This window comes from Lacerta agilis, chromosome 11, assembly GCF_009819535.1.
Source record: "Lacerta agilis isolate rLacAgi1 chromosome 11, rLacAgi1.pri, whole genome shotgun sequence".
Classification (NCBI taxonomy): domain Eukaryota; kingdom Metazoa; phylum Chordata; class Lepidosauria; order Squamata; family Lacertidae; genus Lacerta; species Lacerta agilis.
The window spans coordinates 34961224-34980887 of NC_046322.1; the positions used below are offsets into that span (position 1 = coordinate 34961224).

A 19664-nucleotide genomic window follows, 5' to 3' on the forward strand; every position below is an offset into this window, starting at 1 on the left:
GAAAAAAGAATGCTGTTCTTTAAAAGCCAAAGCCGATTTGCTAAAATGTGTATTAATAACAGTCTTTCATCACATCAATGTTTTGTTAACCATAAATGGAAATCTAAAAATACAAATTAGTATTGGAAAGGAAAAGTTGGAAAGCCATACTAGCTACCAGAAAAGATATGTTAGGATGCCATATAGCTTTGGAACCTAAGGTGCTCCTACTTTGTTATTTAAAAGGCATTTTCTCAGAAAATGATCTAGAAGTGATAACTGCTGTTATCCCTGGTGCTAAGCTCTTAGCTATGACAGCTAAATGGAACTTCTATGTTCGGAGGCAATATGTCTCAGAATAACCACTACTAAGATTCAAACCAAAAAAAAAGGAGAGTGGTACCTTCATATCCTGCTTGTGGGTTTCCAAGCAGTTTCTGGTTGGCCACCATGATGAGCAGGACACTGCTGAACTAGATGGTCCTTTGGTTTTGATCTAGAAGGGCTCTTCTCTGTTTTATGTTGAATAAATGAGAATCTTCTTTTGCGGTTATTTAATTTTTATCACAGTATTCCAAATCCATAATTCCTTTCCAGAAGAAATCTTCTTCTGCCCATTCTAGCTAGCACTCTCTCATCTTCTCCCTCCTCTCCCTAAGGTGAATAAGGAAAGAGAATAAACAAGCAGGTGACATCAATTCTAAATTCAAGAGAATGACTGATGGTTCAAAACATAGCAGCCATCGTGTGGTCTTGGGTTAGGGATTTTTGGGGGGGTTGTTGTTTCAAAGAGATGCTCATTACATGGAAAAGCCCGGGCATAGCAGTTAATGATTTTGTCCTTAGGAGTGGATATAACCACTTCATTTAAAAAAAAATTACCTAACATTTTGAAATCTGATTTTTGTTCTTGTACACAAGTAGCTTATGGTTCCAACTAGAAAAAGTCAGTTTTTCTAAGCCTCAAACACACAGCCTGTATAAATATGTAAATGCCAGCTAAATTAAATTTGTTTATGATCTAATTTGCAACACTTCCTATACTGAGATACATTGTGTCATATTTATATAAGAATCTACCAAATGTTCAATATTTATATAAGAATCAGTGGATTAAAACAGCATGATTGTGTACATATATCTATCTGTTTTGCAATGGGTTCAACAGGCATGCACACATGGCCAGCTCAAGTCATTTTTCTGCCCCCATTCCGTATAAGAACTAAACAAACTACATGGGTAATTGAATGATACCAGGAATTAAATGGTGCCAGCCTTGGTGCTGGCATAATTTCTCTCCTTTTTTCCAGTGGGGGAGGAGGAATAATAATGAGAAAAGGATGGAAAAGCACACGATTACTTCTCCATCCTCACTTCCACCCTGACAGCAAGATCCTGACAGAATATTGTAGGAGGCTGTTTAACCACCAGTTCTGACCTCGCCCCAAAAGCTGTAATATATTGCATGGTTTCCATTTTTGTATGTGTGCCATACACTTAGGTTTCTCCCTCTGAAAATGCTGGTGAACATTTTCGGATATTAACCTGGAGAAAAAATCAGGAGATTATGTAGGCCACATCTGCATGTTTTGGACAGCATGGATATTCCACACTGTCCGTTCAGGGGATGTTCGGTGTTCTGAGTATTCAAAGCTAGCAACAAAGGCTTCTGATGAAGTCACGGAAGCATGATCCCTGCTTAGACAACATATCCCTGTTGACCCAACAGGGACAAGGAGAGCAGAATTGCACGTGCTCTCCTCCCCATGCATACTCAGCACAACTTGAGTTGTGTACATGTCTGTCTGTGTACAAGTTGTATGCATGTTGGCTCTGTTCAAAAGTGATGATAAATGCACTAAGGGGCAACCCCTATAAGCACAATTCAGTTCTGCCCCACTAAACAATGTTTGAACTGGGCTATGGATGTGTGAATAATGTAAACATGTTAAAGAAGGAGGACGCTTCAAGAGAAACTGGACTTCTAATATACACTATGGCCAGTGCTTTTTTTCTGGGGGAATGCAGGGCTACGCATATCCCTAAACATTTTGTGAATCTAAGTTTGGCCTCATTGAGAGGGGCAGTATTTCAATATGAGTAGGAAAATGAGAGTACCCCTAAACATTTTTTAAGAATAAAAGCACTGACTATGACCAATTATTACTGTAAAGCAAATCTTTGTCCATCTGACTATACATACAGTATATCTAGAAAGAGGTTGGGAAGCTCTCACTTTCCCCAGGTATGAAAACAGTCATCAGAACTGGCCCCTATGACAGATGTGCAGACTAACTATACTATTTCAAATAGACTGGGATATTTTTGTCTGAACAGAGCTGGAAACAATACGCCTCAGATCTACAAATTGTTCATAAACTCTCCAGTAAATCAGGTCCTCCCTTAAAGAGGGCACGTACTGCGGTGAGACCTGGAAACTGACACCCTGTGTTGTGGGTGAGTTTGACTGGTTAGCCACAACACCCGATTGGAAGGTCCCTCGATGCTGGGTTCAATCTGGCCAAAGGGGTACAGTCTAAGTGTATTAAGGGACCTACAGGTATATATGCCCATGCACGTGTCCCAGAGCTTCCTCTTTCGGTGCGTGCATCGGAACACCCGCCCACCTCTCCCTACTTTTAGGGCTGTTGCACTTGACCTTGCTATGCCGCCATGTGTCGTCTGTCATTGGGACAGGGGCATGGCAGGAATTTCCCCCACTTGGCTGACTGGCTGTTGCCATTTGGGTTTTGCCTGCCACGTAGCAAACCGTCACAACTTGTAAGGTTGCAGATAGGCTCTGGTTCAGGTGATAGGGATGGGAGAACGGTCTCACCATCCCTATGTGAAGGGTATTCCATTAAAGCAGGAGTGGCCAACAGGTCGATCGCGATCTACCTGTCGATTGCCAGGAAGTTTCTGGTTGATCATGGGTAAATTGTGAGTTCCTTAGTGATCGGCAGCCTGAAGGGGGAAAAAAGCTCTCCCCCTTATAAACGCTCAACAACTCTTGTCTTTCCCCCCCTCCCAATATCTCAATAACAATGGGCAATTGCAGGGAGAGCTCCTTCCCTCTTGCCGACACACAGCTGGCCAGTGTGTGTGTGTGTGTGTGTGTGTGTGTGTGTTGCGCGGGCTGTTTCCCCCTCCCTCATGCTGACAAAGAGCTGGCGTGCCTATCAGAGACCAGATCCTAGCCTGCACCCTGCTTGGTCAAATGGGGATGCAGGCTGAGACTTGGGCAGTGCCAGGGGGCAAATCCAAGGACTGACCATGGGCTTCCCTGTATCCGCCCCTTGCCCATTTAAGCAGCCCACACCTGGGACACTCCCTCTTCCTTCCCTTGCCGGATTCCAGTGTGGAGCTCTGTAGGTCTCCTGCATTGTGACTAGGAAGGTCTTAGACCTTGCCTGGGGTCTCATCCTTCCTCATCTGCCTGCTTTTTGTATCCACACTGCATTGTGCTGGCAAGAGAGGAACAGGCGCCTGTCCAAGTTTCAGCATTTGCTGGGATTCATTGTTGCAAGGGAGCTTGGGAAACTGAGTTCCCTTGCATGGTGAGTAGTTCCTTTGCAAGGGCTGAGGATCCTGGGAAACTGAGTTTTTTTTTAGCCATTTGGAGCTTTCTGTGTTTGTGTGGGGAAAAGTTTTTCTGTTGGCTAAAAAGCTGTTTTTTGAAGCTGTTTTTGTTTGCTGTTTACATAACGTGGTCTTCAGTAATCAAAGAATTCAGGAATTGGATACCAGCACTATTGGGGCCTTCATTGATTGTTGGTGCATTTTAAAACTAAAGCCACGTGGGGCCAGAGGGTGGGCACTGGTTGGGTTGCTATTTTCCTGTGCCTTCCAGGTGGGATGTTTCCAGTGCTACTGCTTAGAAAATTAATTAAAAGGAATAAAAAATTTTAAAAAAATGATCATTGTGCATTTTAAGTTATCAAATAGGGTAATTGAGTTTGTGTGCAGCTTTGGTTGTGCCATTGCAGGGGAATACAGCTTTTATTTTAAGTTCAGTTCTGAGGTTTGCTACTGCATTTGCTTTTAGCTTTTTGGCTTACTTTGGAGGTAGTGTGGTGTGAGTACAGTTGTTTGGGCGCCATATGTGAAATCGAAGGCCTAGCACGCATCAACTGGCTCCTCAGATCTGTGTAAACTAGTTAACTGAGCTGGTTTTCCTTGTCTGGGTGTTTTGTACCTCAAAGGTTGTCACACTTTACAAAGCAGACAGTCTTCTGTCTTGCTGAGTTAGTTTTTAAATCAATTATTTCAGAAGGTCTAGTCCCTATTGTAAAAAAATGAGTGCCCCAAAGAGTGCAGTCATTAGTAGTACAAATTACTCATTGTGCAAAACATCTCTTGAAAATGAGGTATTAACTCTGAAAAATGACATTTTTCTGAGGGCCCGTGCAGAAGAAGAATCATTTTGGAAGTTTGTGCCTAGACAGAAATTTCCAAATTTGAGAAGATGCAGCGAAATGTTACACTCATGTTTTGGTTCTACTTATCTGCGTGAATCTGCATTTTCATATTTAAAAATGACAAAGGAGTTTGTGCGGCGTACAGTTTTATGAGTGCTTTTATGCAACTCTCTCCCAAGAAATCTCTAAAAGTTTCTGTTGTCCCCCATAAGAAAAGTATTTGGGCAGTGCTCCCCCCAAAAAAGGTTACCAAATCTGGTCACCCCCCTTTCCTTCTCCCTAAAAAAAGCTCAACAACTAAAAAAGAACCAAACCCCTAAAAAGGGGGCATTTCTCATCCCAAAAAAAAGACAACAACTTTGAGCTGAACCCCAAAAACGGGGGTAAATCACTGCCAGATTTTAATTCTGAAAGTAGATCACAGTCTCTTGGGAGTTGGCCACCCCTGCGTTAAAGGAATCCAGGGACCCAATGGTTTGGTCAACCCCTGAGAGGGGGTTGTGCCCGTGCCTGAGTCCAGGGGGACATTTGGGTGGCGGAAATAGCCTGCTCCCGACATTCTGCTTATCCAGGTGTTCACCCTTGGCTGACCTATGCTGGAACCCTGGGTCAGCGCTACCTGCATGCAGGACCGGTGCTAGAGCTTCTTGCGCCCTAGGCGAGACCACCTTCTGGTGCCCCGCCCCCCCCCCCCCGCCAAAGCCTGCTTTAGCGGGAGGTGGGGGTGGTGGAGAGGCAAGCAGCAGTTTCTCCGCTGTAGCAGAGAAGCTGCTGCTTGCCCGCCCCGCCCCCCGCCAAAGCCTGCTTTAGCGGGAGCCGGGGGGGTGGTGGAGAGGCAAGCAGCAGTTTCTCCGCTGTAGCAGAGAAGCTGCTGCTTGCCCGTCCCGCCCCCCGCCAAAGCCTGCTTTAGCGGGAGCCGGGGGGTGGTGGAGAGGCAAGCAGCAGTTTCTCCGCTGTAGCAAAGAAGCTGCTGCTAGCCTGTCCCGCTCAAGCCTGGCCAGCGCCCCCTCCATTTTGGCGCCCTAGGCAATTGTTCGCCTTAATGGACGCGCAGGCCCTGCCTGCATGGCAGAGAGCTAGTCGAACCAGAGCATATGCAACCACTCACGTGCTGTAATCAATAAAGTTGTGGCCTAAATTCTGCCAAAAACCAAACCAAGTATTTGAGTCATGTGTGAATTCTTTAAGGGGAGGTTTCTGGGTCTGAACACGAAATTTCATCCCATGGATAGCAAGTACTTGTGCTTGCTTATGGAGAAACACAACCAAAATAAAGCAACATAGACTCTTTATGAGGTGCTGAGCCTTCCTCCCCATAAAGGTTATATACATTAAGTGCACAAATGTCCAACAACCGTAATAGTAGAAGGGAGGGAAATCAGTTTTGCTTTTCTACTTCTTTTTCACTTACTTGGTATTAACTTAATGGTATGTGACACTCCTATCAGTGCAGTGCAATAAAAATGAAATGGTGCCCAATGTGCATAGACACCATGAAAATCTCAATGACAACAGCAACAACAAAAATTATATGTCCTCTTTCCTTTCCTTTGCTCTTTGTATTTACTTGAGAATATGAGGGTTGGCTCTCAGCACACCACAATAAAAGTAAAACTGGTGGTCAAAGTGCCAAGAAAGAAAGGCAAATTAAACCACGCTGTTTTGCATCATGCAAGGAGATGCGATTCTGATCACAGAATATCACTTATGAGAAGTGAGAACAGCTAAAATCTTCACTGCTAGTTATTTTAAAACCACTATTCAAGCATTAAAAACCAGGTTTTAAAGGAGGGTTTTAATATACTACACTCTTATTGTGTTTATACATTTAACAAAATGAATGTTTTTACTTAAATGTTTATAGCGAAATTTCTCATAAAAATAAAATATACAATCATTTTATAGGATAATAGGCAAGCAGACATCTGCATGCAACATTTCCCTCATTAGATGTTATCATGTTAGCATATTTTTATGACGTTGCCGCAAAATACAATGTGCTGATTTGTAACCTCCTTAAAATATATGTTTTGAAATCTTTAAACTGTGTTTGGGGGGATTGTTTCATTGTTTTACAATGAGCAGTAAGAATCCTCAGGATTAATTATACCAAGACCATCATGTGAACGAAAAGTCCTATATGTGTTACACCAGCTCTTCTCAGATCCCAGCTGCAATTTCAAAAGTGCAATAAGAGCCACAAATATATTAAATATACATGTGTAGATGTGAGAACTATTGGTCCTATATAGGCTGACATAGATAGCAACAGCTGCAATCAGATACAGATTCAAGTATGCTTGCTCCCAATGGACAGAAGACCATTTAACTGGACTGTGGCCAGTGTATGCAAATAGCCCTCGTTTTTATTCAAGTTACTATACAAAGCATAGATGCCATCAGCTCTACAGTCTTTCGACATGGTGGGCAAGCACCATGAACTGACACCAGTAGCTTGTTTGAAACGGTGCAATGGGGTGAGATGCTAGACATCACTTGTAGTGCTGCTCATACCTAGTTTGTATTACTTCTGTGTGCCCCAACAATTCCTGTAAGCAGGGGGCAAAATGACCACAGAGGCGGATTTAGGGGAGCATGACCGGTTCGGCTGCACTGGGCATGGAGTCTTGAGGGTGTCACAAATGTGCTTTAGAATGAAGCGTGAGAGTTGGGGGGCACTAAATTTTGGCATTGCACAGGGCACTACTGAAATTTGAGGCCCCAAGGTCTGCCACTGATGACCAGGAGAGCAAGGAAGTTATTGGCAAATTTTAGGTTTAGCATCTACAGATTGCACATCACATGCTTCCAGTGTGCCAAATTGAAATGTCTCAGTTGTTTTCCTAACAGAACTATTGTTGCTGGTGATGCAAAAAAGGAAATCGGTTATCAATGACTCTTGAAAGGTGCCCCAAAACAGCAGCACAACACGTGCTACTGACATCAGGAAAATCTAGCTCTAGAGATTAGTTCTACCTGCTGGAAATTATTTAGCTAAAACTGATGCTTTCCTTTGAGTTTTCCATGCAAAGAGTGGTAAATGGGATCCGTTAACTCTTTCAGACATGTTCCTCATAATGAAGGTGACAGGAATGCAAAACTGACATTTGAATTTGAATTAAGGCCTTCTACAAATCCACGAATCTATGACTCTAGCACACACTTACCAGATTGTCTGAAATAGGGCTACAGTCCTATGTCATGCTGTGCTTTTTGGCATTCTGCTGCTAGATGCAACTCCAGGACCAGCACTAGCCCAGAAACAATGATTAATACTGCTATTGTTGCAAATTGTTCTGTAGTAGAATTCCCAACCAAACCCAGCAGTGTTGCACAACAATAATTAAGAGTACAATGCAGATGCAAGTGGAGACGTGTCAAGACTCACCAACAGCATTTCTATACAGCATTCTCACAGATATTTGGCTACAATAATGACACTAAGTCCAGTGCAATCTTGAATTTAATCCTTTCTTCCTAGCAAATACCATAGAGTGTATGGTACAATGGCCACACTGCCATATTTGCCAGGCACAAGAAACAGATTTGCACACATATATCCAAATCATACTACCATATAAACTTTCATGGCAGTATTCCTGCTGAATTTAGGAAACCTATTTCCAATAATTATGCATAGGACTGGGCTGCAAGTTATCAATATAAATTCTAAAACACACTGAACATTAAGGGAGTAATTAAAGCTCAGGTAATCATTAACAAAACTGGATTGGAATTAATATGAGCAAAAATTCAAGGAATTGTCCACGAGTGTAACCATCATTGTGCAATGCAAACATCTGTATTTGCTGTACTGACATACCATAAATCAAAGTGTTAGAAGAGTTACTGATCAGCATGAAAGAATTCCCATTAAAGCTACATATGTTGCTGGAATGCTGTCAAACCACTCTCAAAATGCATGGCAACATACCAGATTGTTAGGCCAGAGATGTCTTAAAAACCTGTCTCTGAACTGGACAATCTGCATGAAGTCCTGGTTCAGAAAGTACTTTTCTGCTTTATTGGCTATGATTCATAGTGGAATGAATCCCTCAAGCCACCATTTCTTTCATCTGGGTTTGGTCAAACTATTACACTTCTAAGCTCCAGGTGCCAAAATATGAATATATATCTGAGAAATTCCTTCTTTTTTCTCTGCAAAACTTTAAATCCAGCAACAAAGGAATTTAATGGGGAAGTTTCTTTCTGAAGAGAATTCCACCCCAGCTTTCTGCAGCTCTGCTGTTTGGATAAAAATGATTGGAAATCATCACTCCAGTCATTTAAATAATCTGTTAAAAAGCTATTAGGTTTCCCTAATGCCTAGTCATTTTTAAATGGCTCTCAATTTGATTCATGAACAATACACGGCCAGTACATGATTCATGTGACCAATCACTTAGCAAAAATGCAATTTTTATTAAGAGCCTCTTCAAGAAACTGATATCATATGGGGGTGAAATCCATTGCATCTTGTAGCATTTCGACACAATTTTTCAAATGGTTATGCCTCGAGGGTCAACTTTTCATGAACCAAAGTTGGCAGAAAAGTTAGAATTGGTAGAGAAAATCAAGGAGCCCAAAGGAGCAGGAAGATCTGGTGCAGATAATTGTTAAAATTGTGCTCTAGTTCAAGTGCAATTGAAGCTTTGTAAAGACATTGAACTATCAGTGCATCTCAAATTTTATTGTAATCAGAGCTCATTGCGCAGACATTAGAGGTGTGTACACATGTAAATGGCAGTGGCTACTTAGTTATGAATACTTGGAAACGTTCAATGAGACAAATGCATTCTAGCCCTGCTATTGAGACAGCATGTGTTCGCTTAATCAATATGATAAATAGGAGTTGGAAGATTGACCATGTACTCATATCAATGACATAAAAGTACATATTTGCAAATATGTGCAAAGGTGTGGAATTAGCTTGCATTGACCTTAGGGATTCAGGGAACACAAGACAACTGGGAGCTAAACTGGTTAAGAGAATGAGCTGTGGTGGCGCTGATTCAAATCTCATCTCTTCAATAAGCTTTCTGGCTGGTCACACGCAAGCAAGGGCATACCTAGGGCATACATTGATTGGGTTGGCCCCCTGCCAAGGGTACAGGCCTGTGGGGGCACAAAAATCACACCTCTCCACTTTGGCTCGGAGCGGCTAGGAACCCACCCGTCCATCAGCGCACTCCCTGAGCTGCTCCTCCGCTGTTCTGGGCAGCCAGGTGAAGGGACAGGGGAGGAAATACATCTCCTTTTCAAGGGAACAGTGGATGGGGAGTGCTGATACAGCTGCTTGCCAAGGACGCAAGGGAGCCTAGGTACACCTTTATTAAGACAATCCATATTTGTCAACATCTAACATAGGAATAAAAGGTACATGTATAAGTTGTTGGAAGGATAGCTAAATCAATGTTTGTGAAACTCTAAACACTTCAGGACAGTGCTATATGAAAACTTTATTATTAAAATGTTGGGCTGGGAACATCTGCACAAAGTTTTAGTGGACCAAAGTTTACCCAACAAGTGCTGCCTCTGTGTTCTGAGTGCTAGACTGGAAATTGATCTCAGGCACCTGGTGCTTAATTCAAAGTGGAGTTTACTCTTGCAGCACCCTGGAATAAGTGTCTGTGAGGGGTGGGAATGGTTCTTCTCTACATTTCACAAAACAATCATGGAGATTTGTTAGTCACTTTTCAAACTCACTAATGTGGTTAAAGAAACGTTCCCTGTTTAGGGAAGTTTTTCATATTTAATGCTGTATTGTTTTTAACACTCGATTGGGAGCCGCACAGAGTGGCTGGAGAAACTCAGCCAGATGGGTGGGGTATTATTATTATTATTAATAATAATAATAATAATAATAATAATTACATGTTTGGGATTAAAGGTATTCTTACAGCTAAGGCATAATAGATATTGGATCATGCAATTCAGCGTGTCAGATCTCATAGAAACATTTTAATTTATCTTAAAGCATTTAAGATTCTAAGTAAAGGTTTATGACACTTCATTATAAAATGTAAAAGTGATATGGAGAACAATGCACTAAAATCCTAAACATGTTAGGAATAAATCCTTCTAAGTTCCATGGGGCGTACTCCCTTCTGTTCACTTCCCTTACCTAGGAGTAAGCCCCATTGAACTCAATAAGGCTTACTTCTGAGTAGACATGTATAGAATTGTGGCTGTTAATGCAGTTATGGCAGCAGTCCTAAGTATATTTACCTGAAAAATGTCTCGTTGTGTTTAGATGGGTGCTATGTAAACATACTTAGGGTGGGAATGTGTGTTGTGCCGTCCCTCATACAGAACAGAAAGCAACACATAGCAATATTAAGTAGAAGTGATCTCTTGAAATTTCTTGCTTCAGTAGAATTCATTTTATGCACTTTAAGAGGCTACTAAGCAAAAGTTTAATCACATCATGTAAACTCATATTTTGAGGAAATCAGTAATTGCACATGACAGAAACTATTACATAAAAGTCAATTCTGTACCAAAATGCTTGGTCACTGGAAAAAAATGCAACATGCTTAGCAACCTGATCAATGGTTCATTTAGACTTTTTCCATTGTGAATACCCCAGTTACTGACTTAGTAAAGAATGATTCATAGTCCATAAATGTTAAGCACTCAAACATGCATACAAAAGAGTTGGATATTATCATAGACTCTTTCTTGGTAAATGATACTAGTGTTATTGTTCAGTTAATCGGTCCCATAATATGTTAAACAATGTACTAAGATACATACAATATCTTACAAGGTAATCCTCTTTGGAATCCACAGTTCAGCTAATAAGTATTCCTCTCTCTAATCTCTCTAATCCTTAGTTGATATAGGTCAGGAAAACATTAAAACTAAGCTTCATTTGATAAAACTAAGTGTGGATTTCTTGTTAATTCTTTCTGCATTTTTTGTTATTTTATTTTGAGAACAATGTCAAAGTTTGGGATTTTTAACTTCCGTTCATTTCAATGGGAAAGACTAAAGCTGTAATCCTATACCTACTTCCCTGCAACACCATCTTCAGTTACATATGCATAAACCCCCAGGTTTCAAAGGAACACAGCATCATTTTATAAGGATTTTCCATGTGCATAACAGCAATACTTGTTAATCTTCTGCATGCAATCTGGTTTGGGACAGGTTATTTGAAGGGCCACCTGCAACTACAGGAACCTGCCCAGGCCTTAGGCTCTGTTCACAGGCCTGCCAGCAAGATCAATTAGATAGATGGGCACAAGTCCTCTTTTTTTGGTGGTGGTGTCCCTCTGCTTGTGGAAGTCCCAAATTTGGGAGGAATTCAATGTAGAGCCTCACCAGTGCAAGCATTTCTGTTTGCCCATTAGAACAACCTTCCCTCGATCCAGGGATCTCTCTCTCTCTCTCTCTCTCTCATACGGGCAAGAGAAGTGCAGAGGGATGAGATGGGAAAAACCTCATTGCGCTAATGGAAGACATTGTGTGGGCTTCTGCTAGTGACACCAGTTACCTGAATCTGGCCCACAGTGCCCTCCAAATGTTTTGGAACAGGGATTTGTTTCACCCAGAACTCAATTCCAGAACCTGTCAGGTGGGCGCCATTACCATTATAAGAGAAAGAGGGAGGCATTCATGGTGACTTCAGATGGGCACCTCTTCTTCTAGAAAAATAGCACTGTTTTGGACTATAGCTCCCATCAGCTCCCGCTAGCATGGCCAAAGGTCACGAATGGTGGAAGCTGTAGTCACCAACATCTGAAGGGCAGCACATTGGCTAACCCTTCTGGAAAGTATTTCAGACAGCTGTTTTAGTTTTTTAGGGATATATACATAATGTTTTAAATCATGTAGGAGAGTCACCCTTGGAGAACATGACCCAAGAGGTGGCATATGTATCCTGGAAATAAATGAATAGAATGCAGTCGTTGTTGATATGTGTGCATCTTCCCAAAAGAAGGTACTGGGTGTGTTTCTCTACTTGATTGGGGTTCAATTTACTGCTTCGCTGCTTGGACAATTTCACATGCCTTAGGCTGTTTGAACTCATTTATATGAGCAGACATAGTCAGTATAAATATGAACCTGAACATCTTCTATCTCACAGTCATGCATTTCCATAGTAAAATAGAGCCTTATATTTGGAATAGTCTTTGTTTAAAGCCTTCTGACTTTATTTTATTCTTTCTCCCCTGCTCCAAAAAAAAGGAGGGGGGAGCCCAGTTATAATGGAAGCTTCAATTTATGCTTTATGAACAATGCCAGCATCATCATTTTAATGTTGTCCATATGGGCTTCTAATAATAGATAAGAGATTACACTTGTATTGTATATCTTAGAGACATTTAAAATCTTGATAGTGAAAGGCTGATTTCATTGGCCCCACAGTTAAAGGAAAGCAGACCCTAATTAAAAGAATTCTGTTCTGAATTAACTAGTTTGACATGTGCTAATTGACAGTTCCTGTGAAATGGTTCTAATTAAAGTCAATATGTCTTTTTCAATTAAAAGGAAATTAAGAATATACTAATATACATTAACAACTTAATCTGCCTTCAATATCCCATATATCAGCAGCCTTAATGTTATTGGAGAGCCATCTGACATATATCTTCCACTGTTTGGTTGCAAAGTCTTATTACTCCAAAAGAACACCAACCATATATGAATCCCCTTCTGCAAGGAGAAAGCTGGATTTTGCTCTCATTTCTGCAGACCCCAAGTGCAAGGATGATTGAAGGTAAACCCACGTTTCTTGACAGTTAAGGTAAGGAGGTACAGTATTCTTATTACACTGCAAACTTTGGTTACAAAAGTTATTCGTTAACCAACTAGGAAAACCTTCTGACATTGCTCCTACTACTAATCAGAAGGCTGGCCCATTTTCAAGATTTGACCCAAGTATAAAATAAATTCATATGAGACATGTGCCCAAGAAAACTGACTTTCCCCCATTATATTCTTTTTATAAGCTTGAAAGGAGATGCTCTCAAGGAATACTTTTTGATTTATATAAAAATGAAAAATATGATTGCCTAGTAAGTAAAGGGAGAATCCAACATTGAGCAAGTTGAGAACAGATTTTGAGGGCTGCAGAGTGAAGGAGAAGAAGGCAATATCCTGATGTCTATAGGTGGTAAAGTTTAGCCATTGAAACTAATGAACATGACTAAGTTAGGACTATTACTTTCAACCGGTGAGTAAAACTTTGTTGAATACCACCCTGTATGTCTGGATTCAGCCCAAAGTGCTGGAAGCTGCCCCTTTACTATATGTGAGGATAAGGAAGTGCTGTTTATAAACCACAATATTAAATCAAATATACATTACCAATACTTTAATGCTAACAGCTGTGCTGATTGATAATATTCCTTTGCCCTTCCTTCAATACCAGCACTGATACATTTAAGCAGCTGCAATATATGGTAACTATTAAAATTCAAATGATTTCCTTCCATAAAATATATGGACTAACTTTGGTTTCTGTCTGTTTCAATTGTTTACAATGAACATAATTAATTATGTTAATTTTTGAGTCACTCTTCCCTTGTAAACAGCATACAGTTTAATTGAACATGGAAAACGGCCTTGTATTGAGTCAAACTACTAATCTATCCAGCTCAGTATTATCTGCACTGACTGGCAGCAATGTCCCATGTCCCCCCCAATCTGCCACATACATAGCTGGCAATGCCAAGGATTGAACTTGAGGCATTCTGCATGGAAAACACATGTTCTGCCACTCTCTCCCTTTTTTTAAAATAACAACTTTGGTATAAGTTCTCATCCTAAAAGACATGAAGAGAATCTATGGCCACATTCGTACCATAAATTTGCACTGTGATACCACTTAAAACAGTCAAGGCTTTGCCCAAAGTATTCAGGAAGCTGTAGTTTGTTAAAGGTACTGTTGGAAGACCTCTATTCCCCTTACAGTTCCCAAAGTTCCTTGTGAATTTGTAAACAGTTCTGGGAAATGTAACTTTGGGAGGCTGGGGAGAGGTCTTCTAACATCAGGTGTACATGGCTTCAGGCATCAGTGGTATGAGTGCACTGGAGCCGGAGGAAATGTGCACACAGCCTGAAAAAATAGGCTATAGGGGGTCCTTTGTCAGAGTGAGACATCCTGGGCAAGGTGGCCAGGAGACTGCCTGTGCCACCACTACTTTGCCACAGTGACTAGAATTTTTGGTCCTCCCCCATCCCACTCTAAGAATGAGGCAGGGTGGAGGAGGAGAGCCCTGCAGTAGCATCATATGGGCAGCAACAGGAGCTTGAGGAGTGGTCCAGCAGAGAGACCACAAATTTACTACTCCGTCTGCCCATTGCTTGAGACCATTTTTTTCATTTTGCCCTGTGACTGGACTGGCCCTGGAGCAGAGTGGGAGGAAGCACATGGCTGAGGCTTGCTCATGTAGCACTAAGCCATGGTTCAGCATTACATCTGAATTGGACCAATGCATCAAGATGGTGTCCCATGCTTATAGCTCAGTCCTTTGGGTGTATACGGGGGAGAGCTTCCAGGCTATTACTGATAACCCCTCTTTATTTCCAGCAGATCCAACGTTTTCCCAAAGAATAACTTCTGCACTACATTCTTACTCACAATTTGCAGGAAGCAAACTCCAGAACAGAAGCAAGTAGGAACAGGGGCGAAATCATTCGTGTATCCCCTGCTTATATAAACCACCTCCTCCAAATGAAGTTGTTGATTCAAGCTAACAAATCTGGATTACAGCCTCAGGACCATGTAAACAAACAACTTGAAGATTATAGCAAGCATATCTATGAAGGTAAATGCATAAATCTAAAGGCGTCATATATAGGCCTGGTTCGAACAATCCTGTCTTAATAAGAACAAACCTAGGGCTGCCATATTACTGGAATGTCAAAGGCAGAATTGGTGTCCTGGGGGAAGTTCTGAAAGGTGACGCTTTGTCTCAACAACTTTTGGTTTTTCCTTTAAAAAGCTCAACAATTTCGGGGTGTCCTGGTTTTTACTTTTTGAAATATGGCAACTCTAACAAACCAAAGCCTTGGTTCAAATAAAATGGGAAATTTCAAATAAAATGGGAAAAATTAAAGACTTCCGGTTTAATTGTTTCACACTGTGGGGAGAGGCAAGAGGGGCCTTTGCACAGGCAAAGGATTTGTACATATTTCAGCTTATTAAAATGAGATATATTCCAAAAGCAGCTATAGGATCCAAACCAGGATGATTAAAGTTCAATAACATGTGCATTGTTAATATCAGCATTACCAACTGATTTATTTGTTTGTTTTGCCTTTTGAAATAAGCTTCATTTGACATGGATTTTTTCCCTAACTATACTACAGTAAATATTTGTTTTTATTAGGTCACTAGATTACCATGATTTTTATGGTGAGAATAGGGCAAGTGAGAACTGCAACAAAATATTGCAGTGGGTCCTCATTCCTAAAAGCATCTGAAATGTCCGGGGAAACCCGGGTACTTGGTAGCCCATATTGGAAGTGTTGTTTTTTGTGATTTTCATTTAAAAATAGGTTTAAAACTTCATTTTCTTTGCATATTTTGCACAAAAAAAAGTCGTCACACACATACACCCCCAAAAAATTAAAAATAAAAGTTCAACAAATTCTGCCGAAAAAAGCTCAACAACTTGTCTGGCTTTTCATTTTTTGAAATATGGGAATCCTACCTCCAAGCAAAACTTGTTTTCCCACCACCACCTCACAATTCTATTTTTAATCTTCCAACCATTGCTCTACATTGTGTAGCTACTGAGCTTGTCCAATACTCATTGGACTGTTGTTGTTGCTGCTGCTGTTGTTATTTATTGAATGTATATACTGCCCTATACCTGGGGGATGGCCCCCTCAGATTTGTTTAGCAGTGACTTATGCTTTTATTATTATTTCCCAGTTCATTAGACTTCAATTCCCATCATCCTTGACAAATTGGACCACGCTGGCTGAGGCTGATGGGAGACGTAGTCCAGCATTACCTGGGGTCCCAAGGTTGGGAAAGACTGCCTTAAAGGAACAATGTGCACATTGTCAATAATTCATCAGCACCGTTTTGCTCCTCTTTCTATGGCTACTGATTATCATAACTCTTCTACAAGATTAAAGTGGGAGAGGGCAGACAAGAAAACAGACATTCTGTCCTGCCTTTCCATTATGTAATGCTCAAGGTGGCTTACAGAAAACTTATATTTTTTTAAATGCTGTAAAAATCAAATCAAATAAGCACTTTTGAAAGAAGGTACAATTGCCATGTTTTTTAGGCTGCCTCCCAGTCCCAAAACCCCTCATCTAAACCTCTGGAGAACAGGTCCCTGGAGAGACAGCACACCCTTAGACTAGGAAGTACATGTATGTATGCCACTTTCCTCTTTCTGACTAGACAATACATTACTGCTGCTATATAAACAGAGGAAGTGTGATGATTTATTATTATGACCCAGTTCTTAGGTTTCTCTGATTTTCATGGCTTTAAATCAGAAAGAGTTTTAAACTGGAACTATTTTTAACTGCCTTTGTAAGTGAAATTGTTTTTAAAGGTTTGTATTATTTTATATATGGAATTGTTTTTAATTGTTTTTAGACTTATTTTGTGGCTATAACTCTTATTTTATTTTATTTTATAATTGCAATATGTTAGCGTTGCAACTCACACTAGGACCCTGTTGTGCAGGAAGGTAAGAAGCAGAAATAAATAAATACATAAAAATCCAATTTCATGATGACACACTGGTTTTATTACATACACCACTCTGATTGGTTTTTCTTGATTTGTGGTGTATAAAATAAATAAGCAAACAAAACAGGCATGCAGGTTGAGCTCATGGTCACCTTAGGCAGTACACCTTTCTTTAAATTAAAGTCATTTTGGCTAAACATCTTGAAATTCTGTATACAGATTGATGGTGCAAGGCTATTCGTGAAGGGTCTGGTGCTTTAAAGCTATTTGAAATAAAGGCTTTCTGACTTTCTGGTGATCTCAAAATGGTGCAAAGGTTGGGATTCCCCCTTAGGCTTGCATACACATGTGCAAGGCTTGGTTCTCCAGTTCTTGGCTTGTTCTGGTTTTAATCTCACTGTTGGCAGATGGCAGATGGGAATGTTTTGTGGCTTGTAGGCTTTTGACGTTGCTGATCCAACCATGATCATTCACAAAGATGCTCTAGAGAAGAGCCATCTCAGTCCTTACACAATTTCCAGATTCCAGCTATCTTTGCCTTTATACAAATAATTAACCCGGCATTCTTTCTGTTTATATCCCAACTAGCAAAAGCAGAATTGTTTGTGTGAGGAAGAAACTGCTGTGTTGGCAAGGCGAGGCAAGCACATCCTAAAAAGTGCTCCAGTCCAAGGAAGATTTTTCTTGGCAGTGGGTCTGTTCAAGTAATCAGCATGTGGGACATGGTATGCCATGGCCCAGGCAAGACCCCCTGTTACTAAAGCCTGTTTCTGCTCAAGTATCTGTCCCCCATCTCTCCTCCTCCCTCCCCCCACGCCAGTCACATTTGCCTGCCCTTGAGTTCTGTGAAATAACTATACATCCTCTCTTAATATATACATTCTGGAAACTGTTTTCACTGCTAAAACAGAACAGATAAACATATTTTCAATATTTATTTGTTCAGCAGATAGAAAACAAAGTAATATGGGGTGGTTTTAATATATTATTGGCTTTGCTATCCCAAGATCTTGGCCTCGGGCAGCCTTTCTTTACACACCAGGCACTGTTTGGTTTTTTAATTGAATATTTCATACCTTAGGTCAGCTGATTCTGGCCCCTGTTTGTTTTCCACATTCCAATGTGCGTTGCAGCATCAATTTTTAATTATTGTGGTTGTTATGATGAACATGAAACACCATTCAAGTTGCTCTCTTCGTTGCCTGGGAAAAGAAAGGAAAACTCATTTTAGTATCAATGGCTGTATCAGACTGACTGCTTTTAGCATGTGTTCTTACCAGCTTTATTTTTTTTTAAAAAAAAAAAGTTCCAAGCTCCTGTTTCTTAATTTTCTAGACCCTTCTGAAGTTTTTTCAAACTATGTGTAAATAATAAGACCCAGGCTGCTTCCAGACTGTTGTTATTTTGCAGATGGGATTCAGCTGCAAACCAGCCAATGGAAATGGATTTGGAACTCTTGCACAGCTCACCAATGGATTTTTTGCAGTAAAGAAAGTGATGGGCAAAAGGCACCAACCAGAAAGTGTGGGGTAGTAACAGCTGCATAAGGTGGCATTGTATAACCTCCTGGCAAACAAATCAGAATAAATGCTCAATAAACAAGTGCTGTTGTATAATGCCCCGCATAATTAGTGTATACAAATTGGGATATATCACAGATCAATTACCACAGATAAGGCTTTATCACCTCAAACACAATACTTCTTAATGGAGCTACAAGCTTCTGTAGGCTGAGATATCAGCTGAGACATTGCACAAGGATGTGTGAATATCAGCTCTACATTTTTGGCCTTTCGTGATGTGGAGGTGGAGGCTCTAGCTGTCAATGAAAGAAAGAGCTTCAGTGTGACATCATCGTGCAACTTGGTCATTCACTGGTCATACAGGTACAGGTAGGTAGCCGTGTTGGTCTGCCATAGTTGAAACAAAATAGAAAATTCTTTCCAGTAGCACCTTAGAGACCAACTGAGTTTGTTCTTGGTATGAGCTTTCGTGTGCATGCACACTTCTTCAGGGTGCATGCACACAGGGCAACTCTTAGCAAAAGGCAAAAAAATATGGTGAAGCATCATCTCGCTTTGATGGAGTTGGTATAATGCAGGCTTCCTCAACCTCGGCCCTCCAGCAGTTTTTGGCCTACAACTTCCATGATCCCTAGCTAGCAGGACCAGTTGTCAGGGATGATGGGAATTGTAGTCTCAAAACATCTGGAGGGCCAAGGTTGAGGAAGCCTAGTATAATGGTATAAGTAGTTGCTCACAAGTAGAAGCAAAGGCTTCACAGGTTGAGTTTTGATGTCTAATGCAGTGTAATTTTACTGAGAAGCATCTGATAGGCAGAAAATAGATACCATTTATGCAGGATTTTCTCATACCTTCTAAAATGTTTTTGAGCCTAATGACTGTATAGAAAGACATATAGATGCATCATACTGCACATATGCTTTTCCAGCCAGGCATGTGAGAGAATTTGCAATAAATGAGGCTGATTTTCAGAGAATAAATCTCTAAAGGGGGGGGGGGAATACATTGTACATTGTGCTTTCTGAAATGTAGGAGCCTGCCCTTGATATATGGCAATAATTGAATAAGTGGACT

The 19664-nt window shown here is 40.8% G+C and overlaps 2 long non-coding RNA genes across 5 annotated transcripts in view; one reads left to right on the forward strand and one right to left on the reverse strand.

Annotated features, from left to right (window-relative positions):
• LOC117055054 overlaps positions 1 to 16323 on the forward strand; it is a 65880-nt gene extending 49557 nt beyond the window's left edge. The window contains exons 1-3 of one of the 2 annotated variants that reach the window (XR_004427574.1): positions 12588 to 13149; positions 14998 to 15175; positions 16288 to 16323. This is a non-coding gene — a long non-coding RNA (uncharacterized LOC117055054). Of the gene's footprint in view, positions 1 to 12587; positions 13150 to 14997; positions 15176 to 16287 lie in introns of those variants that run through there. The other variant, XR_004427573.1, reaches the window with a different exon arrangement.
• Positions 1 to 18358, reverse strand: part of LOC117055053 — a 29926-nt gene extending 11568 nt beyond the window's left edge. For 2 of the 3 annotated variants that reach the window (XR_004427572.1, XR_004427570.1), the window contains exons 1-2: positions 18144 to 18358; positions 383 to 633 (exon numbers count right to left, since the gene is read on the reverse strand). This is a non-coding gene — a long non-coding RNA (uncharacterized LOC117055053). Of the gene's footprint in view, positions 1 to 382; positions 634 to 17102; positions 17966 to 18143 lie in introns of those variants that run through there. The other variant, XR_004427571.1, reaches the window with a different exon arrangement.
• Between the last annotated feature and the right edge of the window lie 1306 nt (positions 18359 to 19664).